At 48.7% G+C, this 11,017-nt stretch overlaps 1 long non-coding RNA gene and 3 other non-coding genes across 5 annotated transcripts; all 4 read right to left on the reverse strand.

The window, feature by feature from the left end:
• Positions 1–677: 677 nt before the first annotated feature.
• LOC110566011 (uncharacterized) lies at positions 678–5,347 on the reverse strand. Of its 2 annotated transcripts, XR_002477429.2 has the most exons (7): positions 5,333–5,347; positions 4,535–5,253; positions 3,910–4,097; positions 3,554–3,628; positions 2,101–2,208; positions 1,831–1,928; positions 678–895 (listed from the first exon to the last, which is right to left on the reverse strand). It is a non-coding gene; the product is annotated as an uncharacterized LOC110566011 (long non-coding RNA). The 2 variants fall into 2 exon arrangements; XR_002477428.2 differs by lacking the exon at positions 1,831–1,928.
• On the reverse strand, positions 1,771–1,848 carry LOC132655635 (small nucleolar RNA R38). Its single transcript, XR_009593424.1, has one exon. It is a non-coding gene; the product is annotated as a small nucleolar RNA R38 (small nucleolar RNA).
• LOC132655633 (small nucleolar RNA R38) lies at positions 2,299–2,380 on the reverse strand. Its single transcript, XR_009593423.1, has one exon. It is a non-coding gene; the product is annotated as a small nucleolar RNA R38 (small nucleolar RNA).
• LOC132655632 (small nucleolar RNA R38) lies at positions 3,699–3,776 on the reverse strand. Its single transcript, XR_009593422.1, has one exon. It is a non-coding gene; the product is annotated as a small nucleolar RNA R38 (small nucleolar RNA).
• Positions 5,348–11,017: the final 5,670 nt, after the last annotated feature.

Genomic DNA, 11,017 nt, shown 5'->3' on the forward strand with positions numbered 1-11,017 from the left:
CTTTAGTTCCGTGGTTTGGGAAAAATGACAGGGATAGCTACTAACCTTAACTTAAAAGGAAACCTCAAGACAGCTGGGAGTGGTGGTATTCCCAGCACTTGGGAGGAGAGCAGCATGGCCAGCCACCCAGAGCTGGTCTCAAAAAACAAGCAAATCCAATAGAGTGGCCATGGTGGCTCCTACCTTAATCCCAGGCTGAGACAGGCCTGCTAATAGTTTGAGACCCAGCCTGGGGCTTAGTTACCATGGAAACTACAGCCTCTTCCTGTTGCCCCAAAAGCAGGAGTTACAACAAGGGTAAACTGAGTCCTGTCAGTTCTTCCAGGACCTCACACAGCTGACAGGAGGGTACTAAACTCCCACACCTCCCTTGCACCCTCTGACCCCATCCATGTGCACACATTAGCAGAAAACGGGTGTTTTCCTGTATTGGCCTATGCATCACTTACACGCCCGGTACCCATAATGGCCAGAAAGAGTACAGATTCCTTAGGACTAGGGTTACAGGTGGCTGTGAGCCACCGGGTAGGTACTGGAAATTAAACCTGGGTGTTCTAGAAGAGCAGCCCCATACTCAACAGTCATCTCTCCAACCCATCACTCCTGCATTTGTGAGGTATCAGGCAGTGGTAAGCAGCAAAGTCAACACAAAACATCTGATTCTCTGCATCCACAGGTACTGAAAGTTTATAAACTTTATTTGTACTTCACAACACAAAGCCAATCAACTTCCCAGGAAATCCACTTTGGGAACTGTGTTCCAGGCTGAGCACCACCTCCCCAGTGCCTCCTGCCTGGGCGCCTTCACCAGCTGCCAAAGGCCTCCCAAGGTGAATGGAGACAGTTGACTTTGTCCTGCTCTCTCTCTGGGAGAGCGGCAGCAGGTTCTCTCTGGCTGGAAACAAAAAATATTAATTTGAAGGAAACAGACAGCTAAGTGATTTAAAACTGAACTATTTAGGATTCAGTGTTAGAATTCCCACCACTGTCATTTACCGGGCATTATATGCACTGCACACAGGCAGGCACTATCAAAGTTCCAACGCAGGATGAGAACTTTAAGGAAAGAGAAGTTCCTGGTAAATGGCCAGAAAAGGATTCTCATGAAGCACCAGGAATATTTATATTCAACCAACTCTCTGAGGACCTAAACCTTGGAGTCCACTCAGGAGTGGGCAGCTTGTGCTCGGTAGATCTCACCCCAAATGCAGCTGCTTTAGTGATGAGACAAAAATGTGACTCCCCCTCAGTGTAAGCCTTGTGCACACCTCCGTTTCCCCAGAAAAGGACAACGGACATACTTTAAGCTAGACCCCAAAACAGGCATTATTGAAGACAGAGTCGAGTCCACCCCACCCCCACTTGTTTCTCTCTGGCTTCTCTGGTGCCTACCAAGCAGCCATGACATTCAGACAGGACCTAAGCTGTAGTGAGGAGGCTGCCAGGGTCATGGCACCTTCTTTCCTAAATATCAGGACTGCTGCAGAAGCAAGGATAGAGTCATTAAGCCTTCTCATGGCATAAGCTGGCACAAGCCTTACATTCCTGTCTCCTTCAAAAGAGCATTAATTTTCTAGAAATATGCGACAAGCACCCTTTCACTCCCATTTCAGCCTACTCAGGGGCTCTGCCACCAGAGCACCCCAGGCGGGGGAGGATTAACAGGGCAACTAGACCTCCAGCTTTGGAAGGCTGGCACAACTCTCTATGGAGTCTATTCAACTTGATCCCTTATAAAGCTTGAATTTCTCCGAACATGGAGCCACGCCCCTAAGCCTCAGAACAGAGTTATTTTCCCTCAGTTGAAAATCTCAGACAGGGATAACTAACCATCCATCATAGGCTTACGAGCTTCTTTTGAACACAAAACAGGAACATAAAAATCATGAAGGGCCACGAATGGTGATGCATGCCTTTAATCTCCGCACCTGGAAGGCAGATTCAGGTTGACCTCAAACTCGTTTGTGGTTAAGCACGTCTACACAGCAAGTCACAGGCGAGCTGGGTCTCTACAGTTAAGACTCATCTCAGATTGAAAAGGGAGCAAGGCTTACAGAGAGGAGAGCAATTGCTTCATTTGTCACAAGGGAGCTACCTCACCTTGCACCAGCTATGTGGGAAGCTCTTTCGCTTGCTTGTATCATTCTGGGGTCCTGTGGTTTTCCACAACATCCTTCTCAGGCCCAGAAACCGGGGCTCAGCCCGTACCTGGTGATAAGGGACACACACAAGGTTAACTCTAAACAAACCAATTCACTTAAAAGTCACTCCTGGGGCCTGTCTGGCAAGCTGGGGAGACTGAGTTTCAGACATCCACAATCCACACAGAAAGGCCTCTTGGCCTTCAGACAGGGATAACTTTACATCATCATGGACTCAGCTCCCACAACATGGCCGGCCTTTGTGCATAGAAATTTAAAGTTCTTTTTCTGTCTGTTTTGACTGTATGTACATGGGTGCACCATGTTTGGTGCCTGTAGAGACCAGAAGAGGCGTGGGATCCCCTAGAACTGGAGTTACAGGAAGCCAAGGCAGCCAACCTGTGCTACATAACAGATTCAAGGACAACCTAGGTTACATGGTAAGACTCTGGGGTGAAAAATGTCACACCCAGCAGCATCTTATAGCCAGAGTATCTGACAAGTCTTTCTAGACTCAACAGAATGCCTGAAATGGCATGTCACCCACTACTTCAGTGAGCCAGTTGAAGGACTGCATCTATCACACCTCATATGTTACACAAAGCAGTTCCTCCTTCCCCCACCTACATGTACAAAAGCAAGCACGTTTTCTGTTAAAAAAAAAAAAAATCTATCCCAAGAGCCACTTAAAAAATAGGCGGTGCTGGCTGGGTGTGTGGGACACTCCTTTAACCCCGGCACTCAGGGATAGGCAGGTAGATAGCTGTGAGTTCAAGGTCTGGTCTACAAAGTCTAGGGCGGGTAGGACCACACACACACACCATGTCAAAAAAAGAGACAAAAACAAAAGCCAACCTTGCTGTAAGAGGACCCCTAAGCTCAAAGTAGAACGGATCCCCCAGTGAGCTGTTTCTGCTTGCCACCCCAAACTGTTCTCATCCACCGGCAGAGGTGGACCCAGGAAATAGGTAATTTTAGCTTTTTAAGTGTCCTGAGATACATCCAGGTTTGGAAACCACCAATTCTGCTTTAGGAAAGACACAAGGCTCTGTGCCAATCAGGTGGTAGGCCCACATCTTTAATCTAGAATGGGCCCCAAACAACAATAAACACTGTATAAAATGCAGCTCTACCTCTGATGTTTTGGGTGCAACATGTCCTTAGAATGGCCGTCCTGTGCCTTGAAGGACACTCACCCAGCTCGATTGGATAGATGCCCCCTCGAAGGCAGCAGTTGCTCATGTAACTTTGAGCAGAATCCCCTAAGCTTCAGTTTACTTGGCAGCACAGCAAGGAACGATTCTGTATTCCCACATGGTAAATACAGCCTGGGAGAGCAGAGACTTCCCCTCATCTGGACAGTCAAGCCCGCAACACCCACAGCCCCTGCATTTCTGTGAAGAGGCTCTTACCATGCAGAGTCATCATGGAGGCTCCATGCGCCACAACGGTCGTCTCCAGGAGCCAACAGCTCCACTCTGAAAAGACTAAAGACAACACACTTCATTTTAACAGATGCAACCTTAACGTGTTTAACCTCAAAATAGGTCTTAAAAGTTGAGCCTCAGTAAACCACGACTCTTCACAAAAGATGTCATTTCAGACAGGGATAACTTGAAATCATCCTCAGCTCAACCAATCACAAATTCCTAAATCCCAGCCAACCCAAACTCCGATTCCTTTCATCCCTGGTCATTTGAGAATGACATGGGTGGCCCAAATTACACTGGCACAGACCGGTCTTCTGGGCTCTGGGTAGAACTCTTACCTAAATGTGCTCAGGGTTCAACACGCATTCTTCTAGCTGAACTTCAGAATGAAGTGTCATGAGGGATGCCCACCATCTACCTATACCTTCTCCCGTGGTGAACCACACCAGGACCGTTTACTCTGGGGATCCGGCCATTACTTCCGGGACGAACCTGCAGCGTGTCCCCACATGTGCCAATGTAATGCCTTCGGGGAAAGGAAAAAAAAAAAAAAAGCATGCCATGTTAAAACTATGGATTTTTACTTTGAAATCCCCTTTGTTCCAACTTGCAGTCCTTACACAAGGTCAAGGCACTACTAGGGGACACACGTACTCACGGGTGAAGGCTCTGGGATAGGGACCACCACCCTCAATGGACACCCCAAAGCCGCTGGGCTGCGTGTTCCGCACATGGCTGGTTGTGAGGCAGACGGCTGCCCAGGTTGAAAGCCCTGGCCCCACAGAGATAGGCGTTAGAAGCCAAAACGGGCTTCAACCCCGAGGGATTTCACATAAAATCCCTCGCAGTCTGGAAAGCATTTTCCTATACCAGACCTAAGGCCTTTAATAGCAAAGGAAAGGGGCTTACGGTCGCCACTTCACCTCCGGAGCGACCATGTCGACGGTAGAAGTAGAACCTCACCTTCCCTTTTCCACAGCTTACCAACACCGAAACCCCTAGGCTTTTCAGTGAGTGTGCACCACAGACCGAAGCAGCCATAACACGCGGCACAAGCTCGGAAAGGACGAGGTTGCGCTTGCGCGCAGTTTCCCACCCCCCCCCCCCATCTCGCCGGAACTCTCGCTGTCTTGAGGCCTCATGGGAAATGTAGTTCTAAAACCACCGTGGACAAGCGTCAGTCGTCTCCTTTGCCTGAGTGAAGAGAAGGGGGTAAGATAGTGGCAGCCAGCGGGGGCAGCAGAGGGTCCTTGGTGGGAAGCTGGGTCTGTGAAGAACATGGGCGGTCCCTGGCTGAGGCTGGGGGGGCAGAGCATGTTCGAGGGTGCTGGACTGATGAGGAAACCGAGGCTTGTTATGAATGCTCCGCAGCTTTTGTCTGGTGTGGAGAGTGGAGCCCAGGGAGGTCCTCAAGGCATTGTCCGCTGCTTTTAGGATGGGAGCGGGTGCGGGCTGCAGGGGGCGCTCGAGGGCCGCAGAGGCGACCGTCGGGGCCCAGGGGTCCAGGCGTGCTGGGGGCACTCTTCTCCTGGGGTTGTCGGGAAAACCGCGGTGAGCGAGCAGAGACACAGCTTCACGTTATAGCCTCCTGAAGCCCGAAGCGTTACCCCAATCCCTCAGGGACCTCGACCGAGGTTCCGGGCTTCCGTGCTGAGAAGAATTTCAGGACTAGCCAGTGTAAGCTGGAGATAAAATAGTTTTAATAGAGGTATTCAGAGGGAGGACTAGGAGAAAGAGAGGCACTCAGAAAGAACGACATACCTCAGTGTGGGAATGGGCTCGAGTGAGAGTTGCAATTAGTTGCCTTTGCCTTAGCCATGCGCACCGTTTTAATAGCTCCTGAGTTACATCTCGGAGGTTGCTGGGAGACAGCCTCCTCCCCACTTTCTTGCTTTCTTGGTAAATGAGCGAAGTGTGGTGGTTCCAGAGCTCTGGCTAGACTTGGCGTCCAAAAGCCAGTAGGGCCTGCATGGGGCGGGAAGGGGAGAGGGGGGAGTTTGTATCCTCCCCTGGTAAATATGGTTGGTCTCTGGTGAGAGTCGCAGAAAAGTGTAGTTTTCTATCTGGGAAGGAAGAAAGGGCCTTAAGTGCAGAGTCCTTGCTTCGCTGTTGGCAAGAGGCTTGACTATATTCCTTAATGAGAGACTCCGTTCCCTTCTCTTGTTCCCAAGATTTCCCATGCCATTCTATCCTGTCTCGTTTCTGTGCCGTTTTTCCGTTTCTATCTTGGCTTCATTTTTGAATAGGGGAAAATGGCAGGGCAGGGCCAGAATTTAAACACCTTTTTAGAAATGAATTTAAATTTGCAAGACCAAGAGCCTCGTATTTATAACCCTCACAGCATTCTGCTAGAATGGGACCCTGCACCATTTAGCCTGTTATCATTTTTTTAATGTGCAAATCTGCTGCTGATACATATTCTTAATGACCACATTTGCGTGTATTCATCTTCTTTCATTTGATCGTGACTGCTTTGGGAGCAAGGGGATGTCTCTTAATATTTTCTTCTTTATTTCCTCACAGTGCAGGGTTTAGTGTTTGGCTGTCTCTTTTCACAGAATGTTCCAAGGAAATAATCATTAATTTATTCAGCAAGAACGTAGGTCCTTGAATTTTCTGTCTTGCCCTTGAAGACAGATTATTTTGTTTAACACTCAAAGGAAGAATGCATTTTCTCCCAGCACGAGAAGTTCTTTCATTTGAGACTTGCAGAGGGAATTCTGAAGAATTTGCCCAAAGCTGTTTGTGAAACTTGTGGCCACGTGACCTTCTGCAGCCAGAATAATGACAGAGTTAATACTTTATGGGGTTCTCTAGGTGTCTGTTCACTATATCAGGTCCTTTAATCCTATGCTCGATGAAGCCCTGTGGTTATCCCATTTGGGAGATGAAGAAACGCATGTTGAGAGATGAGGTACTGTTTAAAGTCAAGTTAGACTTGGTTGTGGAGTTGACACTTTTATCACTGAGTTGCTACATACAGTGAGTGAGTTGATCTAGTATGTAACAACTTTTCGGGGGAAATGAAAAACAGAGGAAGCTTTTTGTATCTTTAAAAAACATATGTATGTGTGTGAACATGTATGCAGATACACATGGAGTATGCAAGCACATGCAGAGGTCAGAGGTCAACTTTGGGTCTCTTTTTGGGTCCCTTTCTCAAGCTCCACCTTTTTTTTTTTTAAGATTTATTTTTTTATACAGCATTCTGCCTATGCACCAGAAGAGGGGCACCAGATCTCACAATAGACGGTTATGAGCCACCATGTGGTTTGCTGGGAACTGAAGTCAGGACCTTTAGAAGAACAGCCAGTGCTCTTAACCTCTGAGCCATCTCTCCAGCCTCCACCTTACTTTTTGAGTCAGAGTCTCTCAGTAGGTCTAGAGCTTGTAATACACAAGCTAGACTGACTGGCCAGTGAGCCCCTGGGATTCCCCCTGTGTCCACTTTCCCAGAGCTGGGATTACAGGCACAAACCACTGTGCCCACCTTCTTCTTCTGTTTTGTTTATTTACTTACTGTGTGTGTGAGTGTTGTGTGTGTTGTGTGTGTGTGTTGGGGGGGTGCCTGCATACATGTCTGTGCACCATGTGTGTGTCTGGTGCCCACAGAGGCCAAAAGAGGATATCAGATTACCCCCAGAACTGGAGTTACAGCTGTAAGGTGCCATTTGGTTTCTGAGAATAGGACCCGGGTCCTCTAGAAGAACAAATGCTCTCAACCACTGAGCCGTTTCTCTCACCCCTACCCCTAGCTTATGTGAGTTCTGGGGATCTGAGTTTATGTGTGCTGTTTGTGCAGCTTCGCCAGCTGAACCATCTCCCCAGCTGCAGTGTTCCTGCCTTTACAGAAGTGGTTGGAGACTAATTAAAAAAAAAAAAAAAAGTTGATGGAAGAATGCTGAGCACCTGCTCTGTTGGTTGAGCCACGTGGTGGCAGAGTGAGAATGAGCGGGTTAGGGAACCACTTCCTACAAGACTGTAAGGCTTTGGGAATCTAGCTGTCTCGGAGCCCCAGGCTAATTGCTACCCACTGTGCAGAGGGACCACTATTCCTAGCTCGTGGCGCTGCCTGTAGGTCTCTGTGTGACAGTTTCTCCCGCACAGCTCAGCTGTACATCTGGAAGAGCCAGAGGCACACAATCAGTGGGGGTGCCACCAGCAGTCAGGCATTGGCCAACAGGCTGGAGCAAACTCCAGAGGCCTTGTGCCCGGAACACACGTGAGGACAAGTGTGTAGGCAGGCAGAAGCTTCAAAGGCTGTGTGAGAACTCCTGAGTGAGCAGCCAAGTACAGAGCTGCTCCAAATGAAGTGCTAATGTGGCTGTGAGCTCATTTGCACTCCTTGCTGCTGACAGTGCTGAGTGCGGCTGAGCCCTACACACAGTGGGATTCTGTGGGGTCTCCTGTCATCCTGTGAGGCACCGCAGTCCAGTGCTAAGTGTGGGAAATGGACCAGCTGAATATCACCCGCACCCCCACTCCACCCCACCCCCCGCCCCCAGTGCTGTGAGAGGCCCAACCTCAAGACTGCACAGGGAACATTTAGTCTGTTGACCTGCCGTGCTGGGGCAGTTGCTGAAAGATGTGGTCTGAAAGCCGTCATAGGAAAGCAGTACTTGCAGTATCAAAGTTCCCTTCTTAATCCCCAAGGGGATCTTTGTTTTATTGGTAAGATCATGAAGGAGGGTTGGTGGTGCCTGGAAGGAGCGGGCTGCGGACGGTGGAGCAGCTGCACCAGTGATCTCACAGGAAGCGTGTCTGTGTGCAGGCTTGTTTGGTGGCCTCCTTGGAAGCTGCTCTACCTCCATCTTGTCTGCAATACAATTCCAGCCAAGTTTGGGAATTCTTGCATCTAAAAACAACAGCCTCTCTGCTGGCTCTGGGTCTTTGTAGAAACGTGCTGCTTGGGCTTGCTGCAGCTGTCTGCAATCTGTGAGGCTCCCTTCCAAGCAAGAGCCGATGCCTCCAAAGGTAGACTGGAAAGAAGGAGTTCTTGAGGCTGCCAGTGAACTGCTTGAGATAGCCAGGCCCGAAACCCTCTGTTTTCATCTCTCGTTGCTTTAGAGATACACTTTCACGTTTACTCTTTCTCAAGAAGCAGAGGCAGAGGCAGGTGGGTCTCTCCGAGTTCAGGGCCAGCCTGGTCTACATAGTGAGTTCTAGGCCAGCCAGAACTATACAGTGAGATTCTGTGTCAAAAAACAAAAACAAAACATACACACAGGAAAAAAAGCCATGCCTTCACCCACCATATCTACAAAACCATTTCCTCTAATAAAATTGCCGCTTAAAAATGGATTTTTAAAAATAAACAAGTTTGAAGAATATGCGGTATCGTCTGGACCTCATCTGCTGCTTCCTGGACGTGTCTCCCATTCCCGGAAATCCCTGCCTTCTCAATGTTGCGTAAGCTGCTTTTGGTGTCTTGTTCCCTTTGCTTTGACCTCCCTTCCCCTCGTCCTCTTCTTTGCCTGGCAGATTCCAGCTCCTCTTAAACACCTCCTCCGCGTGTCCTTGGCTGCTGTGCTGCAGCCCCCAGGGTTCCGTGGCACCTTTATTGTGGCAGGTGTTTTGGCATGTGCTCTGTGCCTGGACCAGGCTGGAGGGAAACCCCAGCTCACCTGAGCCTAGACTGAACAACTTTGGATAGGCTGCTCCACCTGTCTGTCCTACCTCTGATTGTTGTTTTTGAGACAGGGTCTCACCGTATAGCTCTGCTTGTCCCAGGACTCACAGTGTAGACCAGGCTGGCCTAGAACTCACAGAGCTCTGCCTGCTTCTGCCCGGCCCCCAAGTGCTGGGATCAAAGATGTGCATCGCTATAGCCTCCCTCATCTTTACAGTGAGGGAGGAGGGCCACAATTTAAATCTCACGGATTGCTTTAAGACCGTATGGAAAACATTGACACAGTGCTAGGCAGAGTAAGTACACCGCAAAGGGGAGCCCTCGACACATATTTCTTCTCACACTCATTTTCCCACTGATTTGGTTTGGTTTGGTTTTTTTGAGACAGGGTTTCTCTGTGTAGTCCTGGCTGTCCTGGAACTCTCTCTGTAGACCAGGCTAGCCTCAAACTCACAGAGATCCAGCCTCTGTGCTGGGATTAAAGGCGCGCACCACCACCACCTGTGCTCACTTGTTTTTTTTCATGTTTACTTTATTTATGTGTGTGTGTGCGCAGGTGCCTATGAGGTCAAGGAGCGTCAGATCCCCTAGAGCTGGAGTTACAGATGGATGTGAGCCTCGGGGTGGGGGTACTGAGCCTAGGTCCTCTGCAAGAGCAACACGCCCTTCTGACTGCTGAGCCATCTCCATAGCCCCACTCCGCTTTGTATCATTTTCTCCCTTTCTCCCTTCCCTTCCATTATTGGGCACTGAACCCAGAGGACATGCATTCGAGGCAAATGTCTCCTCCCCTTTTTGGGGGCAGGGGACGGGATCTCACTAAAGCCACACACCCTGGCTTTGCATTTGCAATCAGCTCCTCTGGTGTCTTGGATTAGAGACTGCTGCCACATTTGTTTTTGTTTTTTTTTTTTTCCTGCAGTGTGAGAAAATAATGATTAGGTCTTTGTTCTTGTTTCGCTTTTAACTATGAAAGTCATCTTTATTGAGGTATAAAATACACAGAATAAAATATGCAAGATGTACCGTTAAGAGTCCAGTAAGCAAACACATGCACAGAAGCACAAACCCAATCGAGATTCAAAACCTTTTTTGCTACCCTGAGAACCCACAGGGCTCTCTTTATCTTTTACAGTCAGTTCCCGTGTCCAGCCGTGGCCTGAGACTGGTCCTGCTCTGCACTCTGTCACTATCAATTAGTCTAGTCCTAGCATTTCATAAATGTGACCACAGACAGGATCCTCGCCTGTGTCTGCTTTCTTAATTGTCCTATGTTGTCCTTTAGGTAAATGCCTCATTTTCTCTTTGTTTTTGAGTGTACAAACATAGCTCAGTTTACCCACGGACAACTGTGATAGATATCTGGGTTATCTTCAGTGTGGAGCTGTTACTAGCAAAGTCGCTGTCAGCCCTTTTGTAAAACCTTTTTGGGGATGTAAGTTTTCCTTGTTCTGGAGTTACTTTATAAGACACTACTGCACTAACTTCCCAAGAGGTTACAGTGCAAGATTTCAAGTTCCCCTGGCGACAGGCGTGTGGTGCAGCTCACCTGCTGGTTTTGAGCTTATTGGCCATACTCATAGAGTTTTGGGGGTAGAATGGTTATTAAAACCTTTCCCTTTCCCTTTTACAAATTGTGTAAATTGTTGAACTGTAAAAGTTTCTTTTTTGTTTTGTTTTTTCGAGACAGGGTTTCTTTTTGTAACAGAGCCCTGGCTGTCCTGGACTCTCTTTGTAGATCAAGACTGGCCTGGAACTCAGAGAGATCCACCTGCCTCTGCCTCCCAAGTGCTGGGATTGAAGGTGTCCGCCACCTC

This window comes from Meriones unguiculatus, chromosome 7 (assembly GCF_030254825.1).
Source record: "Meriones unguiculatus strain TT.TT164.6M chromosome 7, Bangor_MerUng_6.1, whole genome shotgun sequence".
In the NCBI taxonomy this organism is placed as follows: Eukaryota; Metazoa; Chordata; class Mammalia; order Rodentia; family Muridae; genus Meriones; species Meriones unguiculatus.